Below are 26,851 nucleotides of genomic sequence, written 5' to 3'. Positions count from 1 at the left end.
GCCTATTCCTTCAGTCTCCATGGATTATGCAGCTGACACTATAGACTGCCAGACTCTTTACATTGCTGTGACCTTCAAGACTCTCTCACCTTAATAGTACTGTATTCTAATTTTCCTATATAATATAAATGATAAGAAATGAAGGTGCAATCATTTGCATAACTTACAAAATTCATCCAATGGAAAGACCTTTCATCAAGTGTTATGTCTTACTGATTTATGACAATGTATACATTTCTCGTTACTTTAGATTTCTATCCCATGCAGTTTAAATGACTAAACAAGTTTCTGAGAATGATTTATGCAATGTTATCAAGACCTATTTCATAAGAGACAAATTACTTATTGTCCAACTCGAATCTTCACATGCCTTCTTTTCTTTCTTCCTAAAGCCAGATCTAAAGTTATTCTGGATATCACAGTCAATTTGACATAGTGGTGTATTGATCTAACATTCTCTTTGGAAAACCAATGGCAACATTGGCAACATATTATGTGTTAGTACACTCAGAATAACCCTTTTATTCTTTCTATCTACAAGCTTATACCCTTTCCTGAAGAACACTCTGTACCTGTTTTCCTACCCTATCTGGAAATGCTACAAATAGCCTTTGGCTAAAGGCAATGAACTTGTGACTTTCCTACTTCTATAGCCTGCTTAGGAACATGAATGAAAAGAAAAGGTAATGTACGCTATTAGCCCAAACAGCTTTTTAAATAATCAGAGCATTTTCATCATGGTGTGTGGTTGTTCATTCAGGTTCCCTGCAGTCATGCCAAGATTTTTAAATAGGCTAGAACAGAGTCACCTATGAGTTCTATAAAAACAACCACAAGAAACAAGCAAACATATTATTAGTTCTGAGGATGGAACCCAGGGTCTTGTACCAACCTACCTAGAGCCCTACTTTAAGTATAGTCTGCTACTGAGTCTTATAATTCGCCCTATTTGTTTCTCATTTTATGAACACATATTACTTTTACATATTAATATGAGGTTCAGTGTGATATCTCCATATATGTATGCAGTGTCCACATACCAAACCCAACCTGTCCTTACCTATATCAGTTCACACTAACATTAGATTTGCTTTCTTTTAAGTTTCCACATGCAGAAAAAACATGCAGAATTTGTCTTTTCTGTGGATGGCTTATTTGGCTTACAGTAATGTTCTAGATTTCCAATCATTTTGCTACAAATTACAGGGGGACATCATTCTTTTTTATGAATAAATAACACTCTATGGGGTATGTACATGTATATATACATATAAATTACTACTTGGGTTAATCCCAAATCTTAGACATTGTGAATAGTACTGCAATAAATATGAGTTTGCAGGTATCTATTTGGCATGCTAACTAATTCTTTTTGGAACTATGGATCCAATAGTTGAATATGGTAAATCTATTTTTTAGTATTTTTTAACAAACTCTCCATACTGTTCTCCATAATGATCACACTAATTTACATCCTCACAACAGTGTCTCAGAGTTTCCTTTTAGTGCATCTCACCACTGCTTTTTCTTTTATAATAACCATTTTGCTGGAGTGCAATGGTCTCTTACTATAACTTGATTTGCATTTCCATGATGGCTAAAAATGTTATAAAAAGCAACATAATCACATGGTTGGTCTACCAAAGGAGGTATTTTTAATTTTTTAATCTTCATTTTCTAATTGTAGGCAATATTTTCACAATGAAAAGAAAGCAGAAGAAAACAAGGCTTCAAAATCCATACAAAAGCATCTCCTCCTTTTCTTTTTCAATAATGAAGACATTAGAAGGCAGTGAAATGTGTTGTTACACGGGTGAAAGTATCTTAGCCATTTTCTTGTACCCCAGCATGACAGGATAAGGAAAGAAGAGTTGACTAGAGAACAGAGCAGGTATGTGAACCATCTCCAAGAGTCACAACTAAGAAAGCGCCTCCTCATATTTCTTCACATGCTGCTTATACAGCTGTGGACCAGGGTCTAACGGGGAGGAGAATTGAAAAAAAAAACAACAGTAATTTCTGAGATGCAACAACCTTGGCATTTTATTCTCTGCATCTTCTCTCTGGTCCATCTTCTCCTACCACTTGTGACTCTTGGAGTCTATTTCTTTTCTTCTGAAAAAGAGAAAATGGTTAAATTTGGAATGGAAATAATGAGATTCAAATGTAGTGAATAATGGAATGTATATAAAATGTAATATTATTTCAGCACTGTAAACTTAGCATTCACAAACATTTTACTACATTTGAAAGCAATTTGTGAGTTGGATGTTCTCAATTTGCCCAAATTCCTGAGTATGGCTGTTGATTGCTGATAAATCATACTAAATTATAAATTAAGTGAGTTATCCATAGCCAAGTAATTTTGAAGGCTGGATTATAAAAGAAAATATTTCTCATGAAAAAAATGCAGTTAATGTGAATTGGGGATGTCTCTGAATATGTATAATCTGCAAGCAGTAGGAAGTCTACATTAAATGTGTAGTTAATGCTGGTACTGGTATCCTGCCTGCTCCGTAACTATAGGCTCTTATCCTGTATCTTCCTTTCCATTCTCCCTGGTTCTGCTCTGAACAGTTCAGCCTGCTCCGTTCTTTCACACTATAAAATTGTCATCAATCCATCCATTCTCACCTCTCAGCTATAACTCTATTCCATGCCTCCCCTTTCAGTTTCTGGAGAGTGGTTCACACGTATTGTCTCTTCTCCCTCTGTTATCTCACAGATACATGGTTTCTATTACAACCATTCCACTAAAACGGAATGCCCTTACCACAGATGCCAGAGACTACTCTGCTGGTTTCACCTTATGTCTAAATACCAGCTTCTCTGCTGGTTTCAATTTCTGTTTTCTACTAAATTCTCTGACCACCCTATGGACATCCTGGAAGACTTTTCCTTGTCCTTGAGATAGTCTCAAGGATTTTAGCTAAGCATAATTTTATCCCTATATATACTGTCCTTGGATAATTCCCCAGTTCATCTATAATCTAATCGTGAGTTGCAGACCTGAATTTCCAATCTAAATCCCCGCTCCCCTAGAATTCAGACTAACATATTCAACAGTCTACTGGTCACCTCTGATAGGCTGTTCAAACTATTCAATGAAATTTTCATTTCTCTTCTTCATCCCTTACTCCCATGTCCTCTGTCTGATGTTCCTGGTATCAATTAGTAGAGCCAACAGCTCATTTGACAGCTACAAACAAGTCCTGTTTCCTCAACCTACCATATTGACAATCTGCATATCCTAAGTATTTCTATCTTATAAACATCCATCCCTCTCTCTCCTTTCTCATGACTGCTTCCCCAGTCATGTATATGTTGGGGACTGACTGTGGGGTCAGTGACCGTGACTGTGGGGTCAGTGACCTTGGACCCGCACAATTGAGTACACAAGGAAGTAAGCTCTTATCATGATTTTGGGCTGTGTCAATAGCTTCTCATTTAACCTGTTTGGGACTTGATAGCTTCTCATTCAACCTATTTCAGACTTGATACTGTTTGTACGAATGTAGCCCCTGGCAGTTCCCTAGTTTAAAGATGTGTATTTAAGATTGAGAACTGGAAATAAACGGGGCTACGGTCTTGGGCGACAGGCTTCTTAAGCTGTGGCTCCTGATTTGGGCTGTAGCCCTCCTGAACCCCATCTGTTTGTCTCTCTTCTAATTTTTCCTAGTCCTTGCCCCCTATTTCAGGAACCTCAATCTGCGAACCCTGGTTTGCTGCCGGTTGGCCCCGGCATCTGGCGCCCGAACAGGGACCCTGAAAATCTGGGACGAAGGTGAAGGACCCCTCCCTGTGGTGAGTAACACATCGTAGGACTATTAAGAGAAGATCTTAAGAGAGTGTATAGTCAGGAGTAAAAATTATGGGTCAAGCTAATAGCCATGGGTTATTTCTACCGATCTTAACAGGCCTATTTGAAGACCACGGAACGCGGGTGGAAAAAGGGGTGCTTCAGAGCTTCCTACAGTTTGTCGAGGAGGCATGCCCGAGGTCTATAGAGGAGGAATTCCAAAAAGCCTGGCAGCGGATAGGAAAAAGAATTCTAGATTATTATGATGTATATGGCCCCGAGAAGACCCCAATAGAGGCTGCTACTGTATGGAGTTTAGTAAGTGAATACATAGATCCTCTACATGAAAATGCTGAACTTAATCTTGAATTAAGGGAACTTTATGAGTTAAAGGACCCTTCTGAAGAACCTGAGGCTGAGCCATATGCCGCAGCCCAAGAGAGTCTAAGTGAGATCTTGCAAAGGGAACAACAACCAGTAGATATTGAGTATCAGAATTCAGGTCTGAATACCAAGGAGGAAAGTTATGATGAGTCATTGGAGGGCCGGGTGGCTACGATAGAGAAGAAGTTAGAAGAAATGCTACATCTTCTATCGAAAATGGGGACAGAGCAGAGAGCCCCCCCAGAAGTAGGAAAGAGATATGACCCTCAGGCCACTATGGTGTCTGATTCTAAACCTTACCCCTCACACCCACCGCCTCCGGCTGCAGCCTTACGGCCTCAATCCCTTTCTCAACCTTTAGGCAAGCCTAAAGGCCCTAGCAACAAGTCCCTTTTAACAGGCACTACAACCAGGCACAGTGCATCGCAATTAAACCTGACTCAGGCTGCTAGAGAGAGGGAAGGTATTTCAGGGCCTCGATGCTTCCCTAGTTTAGTTGATCATGATGAACAAGTATACCATCAGCCTGTTCCTGTTAAACTATTACAGGATTTAAAAAATGCCTGCTCCCAATATGGGCCAACTGCCCCTTTTACTCAAGTAATATTGGAGGCCGCGTGTGCTGGTATTGCATGCCCAAATGACTGGAAGCGGCTTGCCAGAGCATGCCTTAGTGCAGGAGAGTACTTATTATGGGAGACAGAGTTCACTGCACAGTGTCGGGCTAAAATTGAAACAAATAGGTCTAAGAACCTGCCTTACACTGTTGATCAGTTGTTAGGAGAGGGAACCTATAAAAACACCGAAGATCAATTGGGTTATGCAAAGGAGGCCTATTTACAAATAAATGCTGCGGCGAGAGAGGCTTGGAAAAAGTTACGCAATTCCAATCGTACAAAAAATCTAGTAGAAGTTAAACAGGGACCGAATGAACCTTATCTAGAATTTTTGTCTCGATTAATGGAGACTGCAGACTGCCTAGTACAAGATGAGAATGCAAGGGAGAGTATAGTTAGACACATAGCCTATGAAAATGCCAACGCCGCCTGTCAGGCGGCTATCAGACCCCATAGGAATAAGGGAGGAATCACGGACTTTATTTCACTGTGTGCTGATATTGGACCCTCCCATGTACAAGGCCTTACTTTAGCCGCCGCTCCTCAAGGAAAGACTGTTACTGAGTCTCTAAAATATAGAGGTCAGCGGCATTCTCGGGATGCTAGACCCCCAGGGCGTTGCTTTTCTTGTGGACAAATAGGACATTGGATGACGCAATGCCCACGCCAGGCCAGGCAAAAGAGAGAAAAATCACCTGGCACATGTCCACGCTGTGGTAAAGGGAAGCACTGGGCTAAAGATTGCAGGTCAAGAACAGATCGCAATGGCCGCCCGCTTTCGGGAAACTGGAGAGGGGGCCAGCCCCTGGCCCCGCAAAACCATGGGGCAGTCCCTCCCTCTTCTCGGCCACAAGTGCATCTTCTAACAACCCCCCAAGATCAGTCTCCAGCCTCCTCCGTGCCACCCCAGGCAGTGCAGGATTGGACCTCTGTTCCTCCACCTGCTCAGTATTGACCCCAGAGATGGGGACACAAGCTCTCCCCACGGGGGTCTTCGGTCCCCTTCCCCCAGGAGTGGCTGGATTGCTGTTAGGGCGAAGTAGCTCAGCCCTTAAAGGGATACAGATTACACCTGGCAAAATTGACCAGGATTTTACTGGAGAAATCAAAGTTATGGCCTCTGCCCCGAAACACGTGATATCGATCCCAGCCGGTCAAAAATTAGCACAATTAATACTTGTGCCTTTACCTCCCGGGGAGACTGCTAATTCCCCATGTGGACAGAGAGGATTTAGATCTTCTGATATCTATTGGGTACAAAGCATAAAACAAGAGAGGCCTGAGATGACTATATTTATACAAGAAAAGCCCTTTAAAGGAATATTAGACACTGGAGCAGATGTGTCTGTGATATCTAAAAAACATTGACCAACCCAATGGCCCCTGACAACCTCTATGACTTCCCTACAGGGGGTTGGGCAAGCAACTGACCCACAGCAGAGCAGTGCGATCCTTGTTTGGAGAGATGAGGAAGGGCACTCTGGTCATTTTCAGCCATTTGTCTTGGATCATCTGCCAATTAATTTATGGGGTCGTGATATCATGGAAAAAATGGGAGTGTATATGTTTAGTCCTAGTGCTGTGGTCACTAAGCAGTTACTTGATCAAGGCCTCCTCCCCTTTAGGGGACTAGGCCGAGCAGCACAGGGGGAGCTAGAGCCACTCCAACCCCAGTCTCACCCTACGAGACAAGGATTAGGGTATCCCTTGACGGGAGCTGTCGTTTGCCCTCCCCCTCATGCTGATCCCATAAATTGGCTCTCTGAACAACCGGTATGGGTTGAACAGTGGCCTCTTTCACTAGAAAAGATCATTGCAGTACAGCAGCTGGTACAGGAACAGCTGGACTTGGGGCATGTGGCCCCTTCTAACTCTCCATGGAACTCTCCAATTTTTGTTATAAAGAAAAAGTCAGGTAAATGGAGGCTGTTACAGGATTTGAGGAAAGTGAACGCCACCATGGAACTGATGGGAGCCCTACAGCCTGGCTTGCCTTCACCCATGGCAATCCCAAAGGATACTTATAAGATTATTATAGATTTGAAGGATTGTTTCTATACTATACCCCTGGCGCCCCAAGACTGTAAGCGCTTTGCCTTCAGCGTCCCCTCTGTTAATTTTAAAGAACCCATGAAGCGATATCACTGGCTTGTGCTCCCACAGGGCATGGCAAATAGCCCAACTTTATGTCAAAGTTTTGTAGCTAGAGCCATTTCTTCCACTCGTGAAAAATTTTCTTCTGTTTATATTGTTCATTATATGGATGACATCTTGTTGGCTTGTTCTGACCCTATCATCGTACGACAAGCCTTTGGACAACTAAAGCAAGATCTGAGCCTCTTTGGCCTTATAATAGCAGCTGAAAAGGTTCAGGAACATCCCCCTTTTACATATCTAGGCCATATATTAGGCCCACACTATTTTAAAAGCCAAAAAATACAATTAAAAACTTCACACTTAAGAACTCTTCATGATTTTCAGCAATTCTTAGGAGATATAAATTGGCTTCGGCCTTATCTAAAGCTCTCCACAGGAGAGTTAAAACCCCTTTTTGATCTCTTAAAAGGAGATACCAACCCTACATCCTTGCGCGAATTAAATCCTGACGCCAGGAGGGCCATCCAAATTGTAGAAAAGGCAATTTCCCAGCAACAAGTGACCTATTGTGACTATTCTAAACCATGGGGAGTTTATATTTTAGCTACTTCTCACTCCCCAACTGCTGTATTGTGGCAGGATGGCCCACTTTTATGGCTTTATCTACCATCAACACCCGGCAAAGTGCTGACCCCCTACTACGAATTGGTAGCTAATTTGATACATATGTGCCGAGTGGATTCCCGTAAATATTTAGGTCAGGAACCTCATTTTATCTGTGTCCCATATAATCTACAACAACAAGATTGGCTATTCGCCCATTGTGATTCTTGGGCCATTGCTTGGGCCAATTATACGGGGAAAATTTTGCATCACTATCCGTCTAACAAACTTCTCCAATTTGCTGCGTGTCATACGTTTCTATTTCCTTCCATAGTACAGGCCTCGCCTTTATCTTCTGCTGCTTTGGTATTTACAGATGGATCCTCTAATGGAAAGGCTGCTTTGACCATTAATGGGAAAACTCAATCTTGGGTTACGGGTTTTTCCTCCGCCCAAGAGGTGGAATTAGAGGCTGTTTTACAAGCACTCGTCCTGTTACAAGACGAGCCCTTTAACTTATACTCAGACAGTCAATATGTAATTCGTGCTCTTCAAGTCATAGAAACTGTTCCCTTTATTGGAACTACTAACTCCAATATTCAGACCCAATTTCGCCAAGTACAAACTTTGCTTTGTTCTCGCAACCACCCCTGTTTTTTTGGCTTTGTTCGAGCTCACACTAATCTTCCTGGCCCTTTAAGTGAGGGCAATGCAGTTACTGACTCAGCCACCAGAGTTTACTTAACTCAGGTTGAACTTGCTAAGCAGTCACATGCCATCCATCATCAAAACAGCCGAGCCTTGCGCCGACAGTTTAAATTATCTAGAGAAGCGGCACGTCAAATAGTTAAGACTTGCTCCAACTGTGTCCCTTTTTCACCAGCCCCCCATTTAGGTATAAATCCACGAGGACTGCTTTCTAATCACATTTGGCAGATGGATGTCACGCATGTTCCATCATTTGGCCGATTAAAATATGTTCATGTTACTGTAGATACTTATTCTAATTTTATCTTGGCCACCCCCCTTGCTGGGGAAGCCACTAAACATTGTATTTCTCACTGCATTCGATGCTTTGCTGTGATGGGGATTCCCTCGCAAATAAAAACAGATAATGGCCCTGGCTATGCAAGCCGAGCATTTCAATCCTTCTGCCATTCCTATAATATCACTCATATTACAGGCATTCCTTACAATCCTCAAGGTCAAGGCATTGTGGAGAGAGCTAATGGATTATTAAAACATCAAATTGCTAAAATACAGAAAGGAGAGTCGTATCCCGCTACCCCTGTGAATATACTTAATCATGCTTTATTTGTTTTAAATTTTTTGAATTTGGATTCAAATAATTTATCTGCTGCTCAGCGATTCTGGGAAAAAAGAGAGCAGCGTGCTTTTGCCTTAGTAAAGTGGAAGGATCCCCTAACTGGTGCTTGGCATGGACCCGATCCTGTTCTAACCTGGGGTCGAGGGCATGTATGTGTTTTTTCACAAGGAGAAAATGACGCCCGCTGGCTGCCTGAACGCTGCGTTCGGATCGTGGAGAGTGACAGTGGCCATCCAAGCAGCGACTCACTGGGCCTACACCCCCAACCCTCCAGTGGTGCATCCTGCGACGTGGAAAGGACCTGAGTTATTTGTGCATGTCAATTGGGACTGCTACTGATCCACTTGTTCCACACATTCATATGAGCTGTGTTTCTCCTCCTTTTACTATTATGTAGGGACCTTTTAACATATTCATTGACTCTACACAATTTAATATGTGACATTATTTTGTCTTTACCATCCCTCTTCTTAATAACCTTTTTGTAAAAGATGCCCAGGTGAAAAGCAAAGGCCTCCAGAGGTAAGTAGAAGTCGGCCGACCCCCTTGTATGTCTGCGTTTTATTTTATTTTATTTTTGTTTGTTTGTTTGAAAAGGTGCACTGTGGGCCTAAAACAGAGGCCTGGGTGGTCAAGGGACGCCTTGACCCCCCCCTCCCCTTCTGAGTTTCTTGTCGATAACAAGGCATACCTGAGAGTCCCACCAGCAAGACATGTCTAAATCTAAAAATAACTGTTTGGTGAAAACATTCATTTGAGCTCATGTTTTTTGTGTTAAGTGTATCTGATTGAGTCCAATTTTCTTGTTATATGTCAATGTCTGATTATTTAAAAGTCTCCGTTTCTCTGTCTTGTTCGTGTTACATGTTTTTCCTTGTCCAGTTTTGTGTTTAAAATTGGTACCATTTCTAAGTATGGATCCTTATGGGTTTTCTGTGCATACTCAAGCACACATCCTTGTTATTTTTTTGAACATTTCTGGGCCTAGCATGGCCGCTCCCCCATGTCTGCAGTTGTAACAAGCCCTGGAAAAATAAATTCCAGCTAAGTTGCCTTGCAAAAAGTTTTGTTTTGAACTTGGTTCTCATCTGTAAGAGTAAAATTGGCAAAACTCTCTTGACACAAACTTCCGGAAATTGAACGGCCGATATTAATTTTGCGCGCTTTATGATCTTTGAGTATGAATGTGTGTGAATGAGTGAGTGAACATGTTCAGGGTTAAATTGTCAGCATGCTGTATAAAACAATGGATAAATTTATACTTAAAGACAATTGGGTAAATCTAAGCTTAAAACTTCAACAAAAATATTAGGTTTGAATGTTTACTATGCCTCAAAGGATTATTGCATTGTCTTAAAGAAAAACTGGTAAATATTTTTCTAGATCCTGAAATCTGCATTTTATTGCAAGGCATACAGCTGTTTACACTGTAAACATTGTATCCTGTTTAGCACAGAGGTATTAGGGAATTTGGGATTTATTACCTTAAGTTAAAATTTGGAGACATGTATTAGAGATTTAAATGTAAAATTGTTCATTAACGTCAGAAACTTTGTCTGTCTGTCTTTTCTTGCAAACTGACACTAGAAATCTAATGGTAAAATGTGGATAATGTGATTAGTATTTTAAAGGAATGTTTAAAGGTTTATCTCTGTATGATTTGGTTTCATGTTACTGGATTGCTTCTAAAAGGAGGCCTGAAGGCAAAGGGCGTTCCTTGAGCCCAAGGAGACCTGGAGAAAAGGGAGTGCCTTGAGCCCTTAAAGGTTTTTCAAATGCAAATGAAGACTAAAATGTTAAGTGTTTAAGTTTAAAAAGTGTAAACGTTTTAAAGAACATTAGAATTGGGTTTCTGAATAATATTTGAAAGTGAAGTTGTCTTAAATGTTTTAAGAAAGAGAAAAAGGGAAAATCAGGACTACCAAAATAACTTCCAGCTAGCCCATGGAGAAGTACAGCAATCCTTATTCAGATGTAACTTTGGCTTTTTACCAGGTTCTAGGTAAGCTCATGCTTAGAGACTATTTCTGTGTTGACCACCTTGTTGCTTTAATTGGAGTAACGTGGCCTTTTGTAGGACTCACTGATCTGAAAACTGCAGTTCTGAGCCAACCCCGGGCAAAGCAAAGTCCCTGTGAGACTGTGGTGTCTAATCTGGCAGCAGAGTGCTAATTGAGGCAGAGTTGCTTTGGAGCTCAAAGTGGCAGAGTGCTAGCCTTGAGCTGGAGAGCTGAGGGACAGTACCCAGACCCCGAGTTCAAGTCCAGCAACCAAGCAAGTGAAATGCCCAGGGGATGTTTATCCCTGTGTGGAGAGACACTACTGGGACTATGAAGTATCCAGATGCAGAAAGCCTCTGCGGTGATGGCAGAGATGGTGTCAGATCCTAGAGTCACTCGTGCTTGGCCATTCAATATTATTCAGAGCCGGGAGGTCATAGAATAGTTTGTAAGCATGCCTTACTAATGCCCATGCCTTTCATAACTGGGCAGGAACTTGTCAATCATCTGTGATAGTGGTAGTTTAAAGTTCTAACTGAGTAAAGTTTGATTTGACTCCAGCCACAAATTCAGGAAAGTTTGTGGATCTGACAACTAAAGCATTGTTTAAGGTTGCAGAGATTTAGTTCCCCAGACAATCAGGAAAATGCCTTGAACCTGGTGCGCTGGCTAGCACAGGTCTACTTCTGCACGGGCATGATTTTCAACACCTCGTCTTTGAGAGACGCCCCCAGGAAGAAGTCGATGATCTCAGACTCCTTGTTGGGAAGGGAGAAACAGATAGATCTCCTCCAAAGACTTGATCTTCATGTCCTTAACCAGGCGGCCCAGCTTGGTGATGGGGATCCATTCCTTGTCTTCGGCTTTGCCTCCGCGAGCCCCGCGGCCGCGCCCCGGCCTCTCCCAGGACCGCGACCTCGCCCCGGAGGCCACTACCGAAGCCTCCTCGGAAGCCGCCGAGGCCTCCGGGCCCTCCCGCTGCACCGGCGTCGTCCGCCATTTGGTGTCTTCCCGGAGAAGAGAATTAGACCAAGGGACCAAAGTCATTTTTGGAAAATGTGACAGGATAATTAGGGGTATAGAAAAGAGTAAAAATTGCACTTGTGTTTCTTTTAAAATAAAGACGGGGGAGATGTTGGGGACTGACTGTGGGGTCAGTGACCGTGACTGTGGGGTCAGTGACCTTGGACCCGCACAATTGAGTACACAAGGAAGTAAGCTCTTATCATGATTTTGGGCTGTGTCAATAGCTTCTCATTTAACCTGTTTGGGACTTGATAGCTTCTCATTCAACCTATTTCAGACTTGATACTGTTTGTACGAATGTAGCCCCTGGCAGTTCCCTAGTTTAAAGATGTGTATTTAAGATTGAGAACTGGAAATAAACGGGGCTACGGTCTTGGGCGACAGGCTTCTTAAGCTGTGGCTCCTGATTTGGGCTGTAGCCCTCCTGAACCCCATCTGTTTGTCTCTCTTCTAATTTTTCCTAGTCCTTGCCCCCTATTTCAGGAACCCCAATCTGCGAACCCTGGTTTGCTGCCGGTTGACACCTGAATTATTATTACGGCCTCCAAAATGGCCCCTGTCTTGGGCCTTCGACTCTATCCATCATTGTTCTTCTCCATTTTAGAAGTGATCCCATTAAACGTACAAGGTTAACTATAAAACACCATCACCGCATCAGAAGGATGTGTGAAGTCTTCACCAATGCTTACGAGACCAATAAAATCTGATTTCAGTGTATTCAGTCTCATCTCCTACTTCTATTTCTACCATGATCCTGTAAATTCCTTCACCTTTCCAATCACTCTTACTTTTCTTCTTTCTGACCTCTCCCATTTGCTATGTCTTTGGCCAGTATCATTCTCCTCATGCCTGGCCTTCTAGTTATCCACTTCCTATTTGCCCTTCTGATCTTAGTTTAGAAGTCAGTTATTGTTCCATGCCTTCCGTAAAGCCTCCAATTGTAGTTGGATGACACTACAGCATTTTTTTTGTTTTTATAAGACTTTCAAGATTGTTTACAATTGTATAATTATTTGGCTAGAAGAGTGGAGGAGTTATGTCTGTACAGATCAGTGTCACTTAACAAAGGTGTTACATATGTAAATGAAAAAGCACTGGAAAACATTTGATTGGCTGTTCATCTGACCACAGGAGATTTGCTAAGTTTCCCCCATCTAACAATTTTGTCCTTGACACTTATACTGATGCCTTCTGAAGCCATGGAGAAAAGTTTCCTACTACTTAGTTTGAAACAGTGGGATAAATGCTTGCAGAGAAAGTAGTCCATTTTAAGTAAAACTTGGCTCTGACTGCACTACACAAAATGGGTGGCTTTATTACAATGATGCCATTAAGAATCATTTGTTACAAGCACTGCAATACATAGCTAGTGTGGATCGAGGTCATCAAGTACATTCAAGCCAGATTTAAACAAAAGCTTGCTGCTGTTTGCATGAACCAGTAGGTACCTCTTTTTTACTTCCCTTATTCTTAATAACCTCAAGTAGAATTGTTACTTCATTTGTAAAAGCAAGCAAATTAATACAAGAGGTTACCAGAGTTCCTTCCTGGTTATAACATAAGCTTATGATAGAAGGGGTTAACAAATACTTTTGGTGGATAATAAAGAAGTATTATTTATGAACTTTCACACAGGCACCAGGTGGCAATATTAGCTTTTCACTTGTGGTCACTAGACCAATTCTTTAAAAAGGCAGTGAAAGTGAAGAAGTTCCAAGTTATTGGGATGAGTTAATTTAAAGGCATGGAGATATTAAATTCTAGCTTAACAAATAAAGGGACCTTTGGCACACTTTAGTGTTCAAATCGACTCCATTTTTTATTGTGCTGGCAATCTGATTCCAGTGGGATAGAAAGGGCTTCAGCTAGGCATTTGAAGGTGCAGTTATTCTTAGGCTCCTCCCGCTGCATAGATATGCTACATGTTCTAGTGTAAGCATTAGGAGAAGCCTGGTTAAAATCAGAGTTTAATAACAACCGAAGAAAATTCAAGTTCTGGGAGGTGATCTGGAAGCCAGACCAAGTTAATCAATGCAAAGCTTCAATAACTAATAAAAAGAAAATGTAGCCAAGAGTCAGTAATTGGGTTCCTTTTGTTTGTTCCTGTTCAAAGAAAACAGGATCATGTAGATGTGACTCTGTGACTCTATTTATTAGGGTCACTGCTAGTGTCAATAGTTACTGAACTTCTCAGGAACACTGAAGGTGCTGAGTTCTATCCCCACAGCCTTTGGCTTTACCAGAATTGGCTCTATACCATGTTTAAGATGGGATGTGTAAGAACTTCCAAGAGAAGCATGTGAAAGCTGCGTAGTGAATGACTGACAAGTACTTTAACCATAGAGGCATCTTCACCAAGTTTCAAATTATGGCTATGATGACCACACAGCTCAATCTCAAAAAAATGAGAAATACTAATTCAAGAGCCTACATTCGGAACCATTCTTACTATTTCTGAAAACAGACATACGAACTTACAAGGATCCAGATTCTAAGGATTCTAAGGATTGATGGGGCTCAGTGTGATTATATCCCAGCCTATTAATGGCAATATAAATTAGACTACATCCCTTCTAATCATGTAGAAAACAATCAAAGGAATTTCAAGGAGCCCCATGCCCACATTGACTATAAGGCCAAATCTCTACACAGTTTACCTTTGGGAGGCATCAATGGGCAGACTTGATAAAAGTGATAGAGCCTGAGACAAATGGCTATGCACTGGTCACTGGAGCTTCCCATTGCACTGGAACAAAATGACTTTTACAACTCACAGTGTGCTGTACTCTAGGGGCTATAAGTAGCTGTAATCCTAGTTACTTAGGACGCTAAGATCTGAAGGTTCTGGTTTGAGGCCAGCCCAGGCAGAAAAGTGCATGAGATTCAATAAAGCCAATTAGTCACCAAAAAGCTGGAAGTAGAGTTATGGTTTCACTTGAGTGACACAACTAAGTGACAGTGCCCAAGCCCTGAGTTCAAGCCTCAGGACTGGCTCATCATATACACAAGAGATATTTGTTTCTGTGTGTCACACATAATATCAGACAAAACCATATCAGACTTCATCTCTACTACCTCAAGGAACTAGGCACCATAACTTGCGTCAATCTTGATAATCTTTGAAGTTCTTATCAAAGGAAGATGCCAGCTGTGGGTTTCTCCTCAGTGCCCTCTTTTAAGGTGAGAGACTCCCTTCTACTCCTAGAAAGTTGATTTGTTTTTAAACAATAATATCTAGCCCAGATTTATGTCAAATATTTTTCCTGGATCAGCTGAGATGACTTTACATTTTATCTTTGTTTTAGTTATCGCTATGCTGAATACTGTTGGTTGATTTTTGAGTGTTAAGTCAACCTAGCCTTCCTGAAGGAAACTGTACTGGATAATATATCCTGAGTTTGTTAGTGTGCTAACGAACTATTTAAGACTTGCATGTATGTTCTTTACAGTTATTACACTGTATTTACCTTTACTTCAAAGATTTTCTTTTGGTAACAGGTAACAATGGCTTTATAAAATAGTAGAGAATATTTTCTCTTTTCCTAAAACACTGCATGAAAGTGATACTATTCTTTCTTAAATACTTTATAGAATTTATGAATGAAACCATTTGAATCTGGAGCTTTCTTTTGGGGAAAGCTTCTTAACCACTGATTGACTTAACATATACATTTACTTTTTAATTATCTGTTTTACAAAAAATTCACCAATCTTCTGTTAGTAATTTTTAGCTAATTTTAATCAGAGAGCATGTATAGTATCACTTGTGCCTTTTAAAATTCTTCAAAACTGGTATGTAACATAGAATATAGTTTATCTTCATAAATCTCCCATACATTTTGAAAAACCCCAAAGATTTAACATGCTCTAGAGTAGGTGCCAGTCAAGGTGCTGCAATCCTGCTCAAATTTTCTAACTCATCACTAATTTTGTTTACTCCTCCTATGAATTATTCTCTGACTATAATTGCACACTAACTATTTCTCTTTGTAGCTTTCTTGATGTTTCCTTCATGTATTTTGAAGCTATTTTATTTGATGCCTTTTTATTCATTTTATTCACTTATTCAATGCATAAATGTTTAGGACAGTTATATTCCCAATTAATTGACTCCTTATTATAAAATACCCTTCAAATCTACAACACTTTGGCTGGTCAAAAATTTTGTTTCAGTTAACATGGCATTTTTTATAAGTTTTTCATCTTTAGACCATACTTCTTGTGGGTAACAGAAAGTTGGGTTTTACAATAATGAATAACTGAAGACATAAGTTAATCATAAAAATAAAATGAGCATTAAAATTTCAGAGAAACAAATAGTGCGTGTTTCCTCTCATCTGTAGAAGGAGATCTAAAATATAACTGAACATGATAACCTATAGAGGAAGAGGGCATTCACAGAGTCATACTAAAGGAGAAATTTTTAGGGAATGAAACCAAAGGGGTAATTTCTCTGAATATTTGAAATATTATTTAATTAAAACAAATTGCATGAACTAAAATATGCTTTCTTTGTAGGAAAAAAAGAAAAGCAGAAGAAGGAGAAGGAGAAGGAGAAGGAGAAGAAGAAGAAGAAGAAGAAGAAGAAGAAGAAGAAGAAGAAGAAGAAGAAGAGGAAGGAGAAGAAGAAAAGGAGAAGAGGAAGATGAAAAGGAGGAAGAGGAAGAAGAGGAGGGGAAAAGGGGGGAGGAGGAGGAGGAGGGGGAGGAGAAGGAGGAGGATGAGGAGGAAGAAGAAGAAGGAGGAGGAGGAGGAGGAGGAGAGGAGGAGGAAGGAGAGAGAGAGACAAATAAAGAAAGAAAGAAAGAGAGAGAGAGAAAGAAAGAAAGAAAGAAAGAAAGAAAGAAAGAAAGAAAGAAAGAAAGAAAGAAAGAAAGAAAGAAAGAAAGGAAGGAAGGAAGGAAGAAAGGTGGGTTTTGATCTTTTTATTCAACATGCTTTCCATTGGGTTATTTAAACCATTTACTGTAGTATAATTATACATAAAGATGAGTACAAACCTGTTATATTTTAAAGTTTGTTTCTATTTCTTCCTCTTTTCCATTTCTTTATTTCTCTTCTTTACCTGACATTTTCTATCAACCAAATTGAAGGGAGAAGTGTTTGAGCTGGTCTCAGGGCCTTGACCTCAAGGCATGAGCACTGTTTTGCTTAAGGCTACCACTCTACGACCTGAGCCACAGCTCCACTTTCAGCTTTTTGGTGGTTAATTCGCGGTAAGAGTCTCATGGACTTTCCTGCCCCGAATGCTTTCATTAAAGTTGTAGATGTGAGCTCCCAACACCCAGCTCAATTGAATAATTCTGCGTGATTGTATTGTGGTATTTCCTATTTTCTGACCTTTTCTGGTGCTCTCCTTACTCCAGCTATGATAGAGAATATTCAGATAAATACTACATTACTTCAGAAGTTGTCCTTTCCTCTCAACAACTCGTTCCTCTGCCACATGCTTTCTTATGGACACTTCTTCTTGTGGACTCTAGGTATTTTGGTATCCTTGACAGGTGACAAGACTCTAAAATTCCCTTGGGTTCCTCCTCCCTATACATGGCTTGTACATAATGGGGTGATGTGGCTGTAACAATCATGGAGCCATCTCTTTTGTCTACAACTTTTCATTCATGCTGTTCTTTGTCATCTAATGTCCATGGGTTGTTTCTTGTGTCGTCCATTTGCTTTTGGTTTTGATTGTGATAAGATCTGAGTATTTATGTCTCCAAAGAATTCACATATTGAAACCCAATCTCCAGTGTGATATTATAAGGCAGAGCAATTTGGAAAATGATCAGATATGGAATGAAAAATGGATAATAGATAATGGAGGAATAGAATAAAATGCCCTCATAAATAGGCCTAAAGGTGCTTCTTTCTTTTTTTTATTTAGAGAATACTTTATTAGTTTCTGCAATCAAACTCACATAGACAAGACCTTATATATTTAATACAGTGTGTGTTTACCACTGTAAAGGGTGCTTATTTCTATGCCACATGAGAATACCAGACACTGGATCTCTTCCTACCTTCATCTTGGATTTCCCAGCCTCCAGAAATGTGAACAATAAATTTCTGTTGTTCATAAATTATTCAGTCTAATATATAAGCTATAGCATCCTGAATGAAATTTTTAAAAAAGTTGCTTTAGGAAGCAGTATAAATCTAATTCCTTTTACTCTACCTTAGCCAGATATGATTCTAGGTGGAACTGTAAGTTATTCAAATGAATGTTAGACATGTCTTAAAACATGACTCTCAAGATTATCTGAATTTATTCATAAACTGTTGTGAAATATTGAAGAAAACTCCAAAATTAACTCCAAAATTTATTATGTAATTAAAATATTAAAGCACAGTAAGCCAGAAACAAATAGCTAACTCTTGCTCTAGCTTAACAGTTTCTGAAAATAGCAACACACCCTCTCTCTCAAGGGCTGAGTTAAAAGAAATGTCTGTTAGATTTATTTCATTTTCAGGAAAGAGAGGTCATTGTGGGTTAGCAATTACTCAACCCACTCCTTGATTTAATCTTAATCTATAAACACAGGTCTATGTTTTGAAGACTATTATATTGAATGAGTCAAACTTATTATTGGTATTGGTGCCTAAATGCTTATTCTCCTGCCCGGAAGATGCACAAAGTAAATTAGTTCATGCATTATTGTCGATATGTGTCTTCAATACACTGGGTTCTGAAAATACTCCCTTAATCCTCTGAAACTAATGATTTTTAGAAATTAATAAAAGAACACATCAGACTTACAGTTTTTCATGTGTAATTAGAAGGGGAGTTTTTTAACTTGTATTTCTTTTTAATTCAGCATTGTACTTTATTTCTCAAGGTCTTCAATTTTCTTTTTTTTAATCAGTTGAACTCAGGGCCTGAGCACTGTCCTTGGACTTTTCTCAAGGATAGAGCTCTACCAGTTGAGCCACAACACCACTTCCAGCTTTTTGCTATGTATGTGGTACCACCAAGGATTCGAACCCGGGTCGGTGTGCATGCTAGGAAAGAACTCTACCACTAGGCCAAACTCCCAGCCCCAGGGTCTTCAATTTTCAAGAACATCTTTCATTAAAATTTTTTTAAAAAGCCAGTGCCAGGCCGGGAGTTTGGCCTAGTGGTAGAGTGCTTGCCTAGCATGCATGAAGGTTCAACTCCTTGGTACCATATACGTAGAAAAAGCTGAAAGTGGTACTATGATTCAAATGGTAGAGCTCTAGCCTTGAGAAAGCCCAAAGACAGTGCTCAGACTCTGAGTTCAAGCTCCAGGACTGGCACAAAAAAGTCAGTGCCTTATGTTTTCACATTAATAGTAACGCCTGTAAGTTCTCTGAAGGAAATTGCTTGGTGATCATTTACCTTGATCTTCTGGAAAAATTTGTCCTTATTCTGGAATTGATATATTTCCCCTTACTTCTTTCCCAAATACTTACATTTATTTGTGAATTTCTAAGTAGCCTGGAGTTAATTTCCTTGATTTTAAGGAGAGGAGAAACAATATCTTCCATTTGGAGGATCGAAGAGCCATTTTAATTTTCTAGAAGTAAGGGAAATATAGGTTTTCAGACATTAGATTCTTTCTGCATTCCATCCTATTGAACTCTAAAAGACTACCTCACATGCAGTGAAAATGAGTTTCTCCATGAGACTGTCGGAAGAACAGACTTCTTCCTAACTTTAATATAATATAGTTCCTCAAATTAGTCATCAGCTTCAATTTACATCATCCTAATTGTCTTCAGAAACGGTTCTGTAGAGAGCTGAATAGTCTTGAGACTCAGCTGTGTAGCCTTGGATTGCTAGCCTTTCATCCACAGGTGACTGAAGTGACCATGACACTTTTGACTTTTCAGAATCAACACCCACAGCTTCCTTGACCTTCACTTTGACCTTCCTGTTTGTGCTGACACAAGGAGAAGTAACCTACAACGTTTGTGTTCCTCCCCTTCCTCAATGCCTTTATTTTGCTCATTTTCAGTTTCCCACTGAATCCTGTGAGGCATCAGTATGGAAAGTTATGTCCATGTTTTTCTCTTGTGTGTCTTCACTCCACTTTAGGACACGCTCAGTGGAATAGGCAAGTGTTAAGGAAGGCCTGGGAATGGGGCTTAGCCATAGAGTGCTTGCCTAGCTGCCTAAAGCCTTGAGTTTGATTGCTCAGGACCATGTAAACAACAACAACAAATGATAACAGCCAGTAATCATTAGTGTATAGTCTTTACCATGACCTAAAGGACAGAGATGAGCATAGCGAGGGGAAATAGTGTGGAAATTGAACAGGGATAGGAATAACAAGAAGCTAAACATATTTCAAGAAAATGGTCAGCTTGAAAGTTTGAGTCAATGTAGGCTCCATGGATTCCCTCATTTGTAATAGTACACATCTAGGACTCTCCTAGCAGAGGATCACAATAGCTCAAAACCTAGGTCCATAAGGTCATCTAGGATGAGACTAAATGAAAGGAACTCTAGGATATGGAAACAAAGTTTTACTTGTATGATTGTTATTCTTAATGTACTAATTTATTTCTTTTTTTTTCTCCTTATGGTTAATTTCATGTGGGTACTGTATCTCACTTTGTTACCTGGTATATAGTATATGTGTTTATTTGTTCATTTAAAAAAGGGAAGGGAAGGAGGGAAAACAAGATAATTGGGAGGGTGTGGTGGGAGGGAAATGGGGACAAAAACAATGTGCAAGAAGTAATGCACCAACTCCGTGACGAATGTAACTGTAGCCCCTTTATATATTACCCCAACAATAAAATAAAATTTAAAGAAAAAAAAGAAAGTTTGAGTCCGTTGAAGGGAGGAGAGTGAGGAATGACGTACTATGAAAAAGGCCAGGGAGCTAGCTGCCTCTAGAATGTTTCACAAAAAGAAATCATGTCTTCCTGGAGCCAGATCTTGTTCCTGTGAAGCACTTAGTGAAAGTCTACCAGCACTAACATCATCATCATCATCATAACCATCGTCTTTTCCTTCTTCCTTTTCGCTTCTAGACAAGTGCTTCTGTCAGTGTGTAGAGATGTTTACCAAGCAGTTGAATTTTCTTACAAAGCTTTGCAATGCGCCACATTGACCAAGTAAACACGGAAATATTTTTATAGGTACACATGGAGATATTTTATAGGTAAACATGGAAATATTTTATAGCATATTTTAACAAGGTGGAAGAAAGCAAAGGCAAGCTAGAAGCTCATCTTAGGTATTGCATACAGTGTGGGTAAAGGCAAAGTCCTTCAGAGTTTTGTATGTCAACAAAAGAAAGAGTCGTATACTGATTATTATAAGAAATCACATCTATCAAGAGTGATCTTACACTTCATGTGTATGCAGAACACCTATCAAAATGACTGGAGTTTTACTATTGTAGACATGATAATACTGTCCACAACTGAAACTTATTTGTCTCCATACCTGCTCATAAGGAGAATGCATTCTAGAGTTGGTTGAGGCTTCTGATAGCATTCTCTGGTGACCTAATTTAAATCTTTTCTGTTTCCCCTCATTCCTGCTTTGGCAGTCTATTTGTGAGAAAATGGTAGGTTACATACCCTGCTACTAATCACTAGCTGGATCTTCATTGTCTACTTACAGCCTCGGTGGGGAATCAGAGAATCAAATCATATTAATAGTTCATATTGTCTATCTATGTTCATTCTGCTTCTTTCTATGAAAGAAATACACATTTCACTATTCAAAGACAATAAGACAGCTATTTGCTTTTTTTTAAACTAGAAAAGCATAAGGTGAAATAGGGATCTTTTGCTAGGATGAAGAAAACAAAGGAAGAATGGGAATTTGCCATTAGCTAGGTCATAAATCCTTGAACTTTAAATCCTAAATAAAATTCCTACAGGCCTGTGATTTGTTCTTCCAAGTTGTAGATAAGACAAGGAAACAGTTAAACATTATTCATGGCAACTCTACCACTTAGCAACTGACATATTTCTCTCTTCTCCACTACCACTGACTCAGCACTGACCTCAGAGGTGAAAGAGACAAGGCTTGGAAGCACAGGATAGAGTCAGATGGGAAACAGGGAAAGGAATTCATTCTTTCTGACCAGGCTGTAAAGCATAAATATATATGCCAGAATACATTTTTATGATATAATCACACGGAACAATAGGCAGACTAACAAAATAAATACTCAGAAGCTGAAACATGCCTTGGCTGAGGAAGGAATGAGTGTGTGGGTGAGACGCAGATGAGTGGAAAGAGGGAATGAAGTTAAATACTCAAGGTATACGTATGAACACACAACTAGAAAACGATGTGATTGGAGGAGAAAGGCATGCTGGGAATAGGAGAAAATGATAGATGGGATGACTCTGATAAAGATTTACTATACATATAAATGAATGAATGAAGTTGCACCCAGTTTGTACAACTATTGAAAGATAACAAAGAACAATAAAAAAAAAAACCAGGGTGAGGACTGGGAGCTTACTTGATTTAGCTATACTAAATAATTGTAGGTCTTGAATCCTCTAAGATCTCCTAATCATTCATTCACCCTCTCACTCTATGAATATAGATATGTATATATTTCATATATGTGTGTGTATACTCAGCTTTACTTGGTTAAAATTCCAGAGACACCTTCTGATGGTGTCTATGTGCTTATTCACCAATGAGAGCATTTTTCTACCTGCAGAAGTGAAATAAATGTCTGGCTTTAATACCAGCAGGTCACCTTGGCGCTGTCGCTGAAATCCAATAGATTTTAGTCTGAACTATAGAATGCTGGCAAAGAGAAGGACCAAGACTGGAAATGGCAGTTGTGTTGGAACAAAGAAGACATTCCCTTCAATGTCTTTTATGGGTAACCGGCTTGTAATTGCTTCACATTCACCTTTCCCACACCCTTTAGAAGGACCCACCTCTAAAGGAGTTCTATCTGGTTGGTATTTGTGTTTGTCAATGCTTCTCCAGGATAAATAACTGACATCCAAGTTGGACTTGAAATAAGGCATTTCAAACTACTGGACATAATTCCTGAAAAATAAATAAATAAAAGCATGAAAAAAATAAATAGCTTTTCAATTTTATAAAACTTTGTTTCCTGAAACATTTCTTTCCTCAAAAATGAGACACATGTTTTTTTTTCCCAGCATTTGACAATGACTGAAAGAAGGCAAGTGTACGTCATTGTCATTCCCTAAGGTCTCCATCGTGTTGCTTGATGTGAACAAATTCAGAGTATCAAAATTAACTTCATACTATTATTGTTGTTTTACATGTTGGTGCTGGAGTTCAAGTTCAGGGGCAGTACATTCTAAGCACGAATTCTATTATTGAGCTATGCCTCCAGCTGAAGCCATTTTTACAAAGCCATCCTCAGAGGACATGGACTCCCACCTGAGACTGGCTGATGCTTTCTCTCATTTTTCTCCCTGTGCAGAAACAAGGGTCTGTCCTTATCTCTCCATGAAGCTGGAATTCATTCTCCTTTCTCTTTCTGGTCTTATCACATCATTTACAAACACTTTATCTCTGTTGCAGGAAACAAATGAAATTCCAGGCTTTTGATGAAATGTGCTAAAAGGGATGGTCCAAAAATCTATATTAAGATGACTGACTCTTGTTTGGGAAAGACATGATGAATATTTTGTGCATATAAACTGAAGAATGATGGATTTAATGATCAGATCCTAACTGGGGAATACTATTTTGAAATAATTAAATGTTCCATCATTTGCAAGTCTAAAATGGTCCATTGTTAGTTCTTGGTTTTTGACTACCAACAGACCTCTTCATTTTCTAAAGGGAATTTATCATTAAAACAATTGAAACCATAGCAGTGAACCACTGGGTTATGTCAGTGGGAGCATATTTCATAGACCTCTAATTCATAGCTACCGTTTAGGGGACCTTAATTTATATGTGAATCTACTTCCCAAACGAGGAACATGACAGGCATTGTTTAAAAGCTGCTGGTAGATATTTAGCTTCAGGTACTGATGAGGTCTCTGCTTTTCATCTGTCAGATGAAAAGTTTCATGAGCTGGAAAAAAGCACTCAAAAAGTAATTGACACTTAACTAATCACCTCATGATTTATCCTTTTGCTGATTCTTACATTTTAGAGGTTTTTGTATTCCAAGTATCCTTAAAATTTGTATTTTTTCAAGATAATTTGTGTCAAATTTTAGTATTTATTTCATTTATAATTCCTCTAAATCTTGGACTTTTTGGCTTCCAAATGGTAGTAGAATGAGTTTATCTAGGGAGTATACTATTAATTATAAATAAACATATAGTTAGGTAACTGATGATAGAAAAACAGACATACATGTCAATAATATAGCTTCTTTCTCGTGTAAGTTCTTATTCATGAGACAAGTATATAGAAAAATTTCCCTAAATTTGATCAAGACATTTTACTCATATGTAAGAACTTTATATACCACTTGGTATCTGCGTATAAATGAAACAAACTTACTGGAATTCTTAGTTCCACATTAGTCACCTATATGAATGACAAATTACTTATTTATGTTTATATATATAAATAATTTCCACATTGCTGTGGCGTATAATGAAACTTTCTTGTTTCTCTGATTAGACCCTGGAAGTCAAAACAACTAGACCAATCATCAGGAAAGCCTGGTAGAGCTTTTGATCAAAATGAATCATTACTTATGACTTAGATGCTATGCATTCAATTACAAAGGTAGCTGAAGTTACCAAAAGGATCAACTCCTGTCTAGCAGGATTCTGATTTCGCGCTATGCTGTTTGGTCCACACGTGGAATTCCTGGAGTCAGGGAAGATCAACTGGATGGGTAGAAATCACTACTGCCATTTTAAGCTTACCCTGTGTTCACACAGTGGCAGTGACACACGAATGATATCAGGACTTACCACTCTTTTTCACTTGATTCAAGCCTCAAATATAATGGAGTGAGTAATTCATTAAAATCTATAATCTGTCCTTAAGAACTCTGTATTGAAGATTTTAAAACTACCAAAACATAGTTCCTTGCAATCCTTGTTGAATATTTGACTTAATTCATGTATAACCTACAACCTTCTTGGTTTTGAATGGCCTAAAGCAATTCTCCACTTTTACCAACGCTTCTTGAAGACTTACGTTTCGGTGTATAAACTCTAATGAAACATAGCAGGATAAAGCCATCAAGTCTGACCTGGTCAATTTGGTGTTTTCATACTGTTGAATAAATAAAAGTACTGAAATTCTCAAAAATAGTCTTCAGAATTTTAAACTTATTTTATATGTGATTCCTATCATTAAAGAAAAATTGAAGCCAACTCATCAGCAATTTAACAGCTTTCAAGTAAAGAAGTATCACTGATTTAACCATCTGCTTCCCCCAGAAGATATTTTTCTTAGGAAAAAAGTATGCTTGTTTCCATGGCTTTGGATGGAATTTTAGAGTTTACCTGAAATAAAATAATATTTAAAAAATACTTTAAAGCCGAGCCCCGTGGCTCATACCTGTAATCCTAGGTACTCAGGAGACTGAGATCTGAGGATCACAGTTCACAGTTTGGGCACTAAAGTCCAATTATCTCCAATGAACCACCAGAAAACAGAGTGGTGTTGTGGCTCCAGAGCTAGAGTGCTAGCCTTGAGCTGAAGAGTTCAGGGACAGCACCCAGGACCAGAGTTCAAGTCCCACAACTGACAAAAAAATATCAGCCTAGGGTCCCTGGCTTATGTAGGCAATCCTAGATATTCAGGAGGCTGAGATGTGAAGATTGAAGCCAGACAAGGGAGGAAAGGCTGTGAGATTCTCATTTCCAATTAAGCATCCAAAAAGCTAGAAATGAAACTGTAGCCCGAGTGGTAGAAAGCTAGTCTTGAGCACAAAAGCAAAGGGACAGTGCCCAGGCTCTGAATTCATGCTACAGGACCAGAGCACGCGCACACAACACACACACACACACACACACACACACACACACACACACACACACAGTTTTTTCAGTAATTATTTTAAGAATACAAGCCAAGTGCTAATGACTTACACCTATTACCTATCTATTGAAAAGACTGAGATCTGAGGACTACAGTTTGAAGCTAGCCTGGGCAGGAAAGTCCGTAAGACTCATATCTGCAATTAACCAGCAAAAAGCCAGAAATGGAGGTGTGGCTCAAGTACCAAAGCACCAGTTTTGAGCAAAAAGCTACAGGACAGCAAGTCCTGAGTTCAAGCTTTAATACCAGCGCGTGCACACACACACACACACACACACACACACACACACACACACACACACTTCAATAACAAAGTGCTTAGTCAAAGGAACTCAAAGGAGTAAGACATTGCATAAGGTATAGAAAAGCTTATTGTTGATTTGTTGTGACCTTGAAGTATTTTCTAAAAGGGGCCTATGATCCTAGCTATGCAAGAACCTGAGATCTGAGAATAGTGGTTTGAAGCTAGTTGAGAACACAAAGGCGCTTTTATCACCAATTAACCTGCCAAGCTGGAAGTGGAGCTGTGCCTCAAGTGGTAAAGCACCAGCCTTGAATAAAATAACTAAGCACACACGGGAAAATCTGAGTTCAGGCCCACGTGCCAGCACCAAAACAAATATGGGAAGGGGCCTGTCAGAACCATGACATGACTCAAAATTTTATCATGATAACTTCAAATCAATGTCATCATCAATTACATATGGATTTATTGTAGGATTTTTCTGATGAGCCGGAAGTTAGTTATTAAAGAGATAATAAAAGTAAAATATAACTTCAAAAGTTTTGATTTAGTGGATCAATGTAGACATAGCTTTCTCAGAGATTAATTAAGCTTTAATCATAGTCCCAGCCATAAAGGAACACTAAACCATAATTCAAAATGAAGGGATGCTCACAAAGAAAGTTAATTTAAAGAGAATAGGAAGATATGGCCTTCCTTTTGCAGCAATGATCATTCGGATTACAGGAAATATTGGGCTTATGAATGTAAGGTCCTTGGAAGAAAGATGTGAGTTATTTTTCCCTCATTGTACTCTCTTCCATGTT

General features: G+C 39.4%; 2 long non-coding RNA genes across 2 annotated transcripts in view; one reads left to right on the top strand and one right to left on the bottom strand.

Annotated features, from left to right (window-relative positions):
• Window positions 1–16,471, top strand: part of LOC150046067 (uncharacterized) — a 62,382-nt gene extending 45,911 nt beyond the window's left edge. Inside the window, exon 2 of the long non-coding RNA XR_016532676.1 lies at window positions 16,372–16,471. This is a non-coding gene — a long non-coding RNA (uncharacterized LOC150046067). The remainder of the gene's footprint in view (window positions 1–16,371) is intronic.
• A 2,813-nt stretch (window positions 16,472–19,284) lies between these two features.
• Window positions 19,285–22,834, bottom strand: LOC150046066 (uncharacterized). Its single transcript, XR_016532727.1, has 2 exons — window positions 22,741–22,834; window positions 19,285–19,388 (listed from the first exon to the last, which is right to left on the bottom strand). It is a non-coding gene; the product is annotated as an uncharacterized LOC150046066 (long non-coding RNA).
• Between the last annotated feature and the right edge of the window lie 4,017 nt (window positions 22,835–26,851).

This window comes from Megascapheus bottae, chromosome 26 (genome assembly GCF_031878675.1).
Source record: "Megascapheus bottae isolate mThoBot1 chromosome 26, mThoBot2.hap1, whole genome shotgun sequence".
Classification (NCBI taxonomy): domain Eukaryota; kingdom Metazoa; phylum Chordata; class Mammalia; order Rodentia; family Geomyidae; genus Megascapheus; species Megascapheus bottae.
Note: the sequence above shows the minus strand (reverse complement) of the source record. Positions and strands in the feature narration are given on the sequence as shown.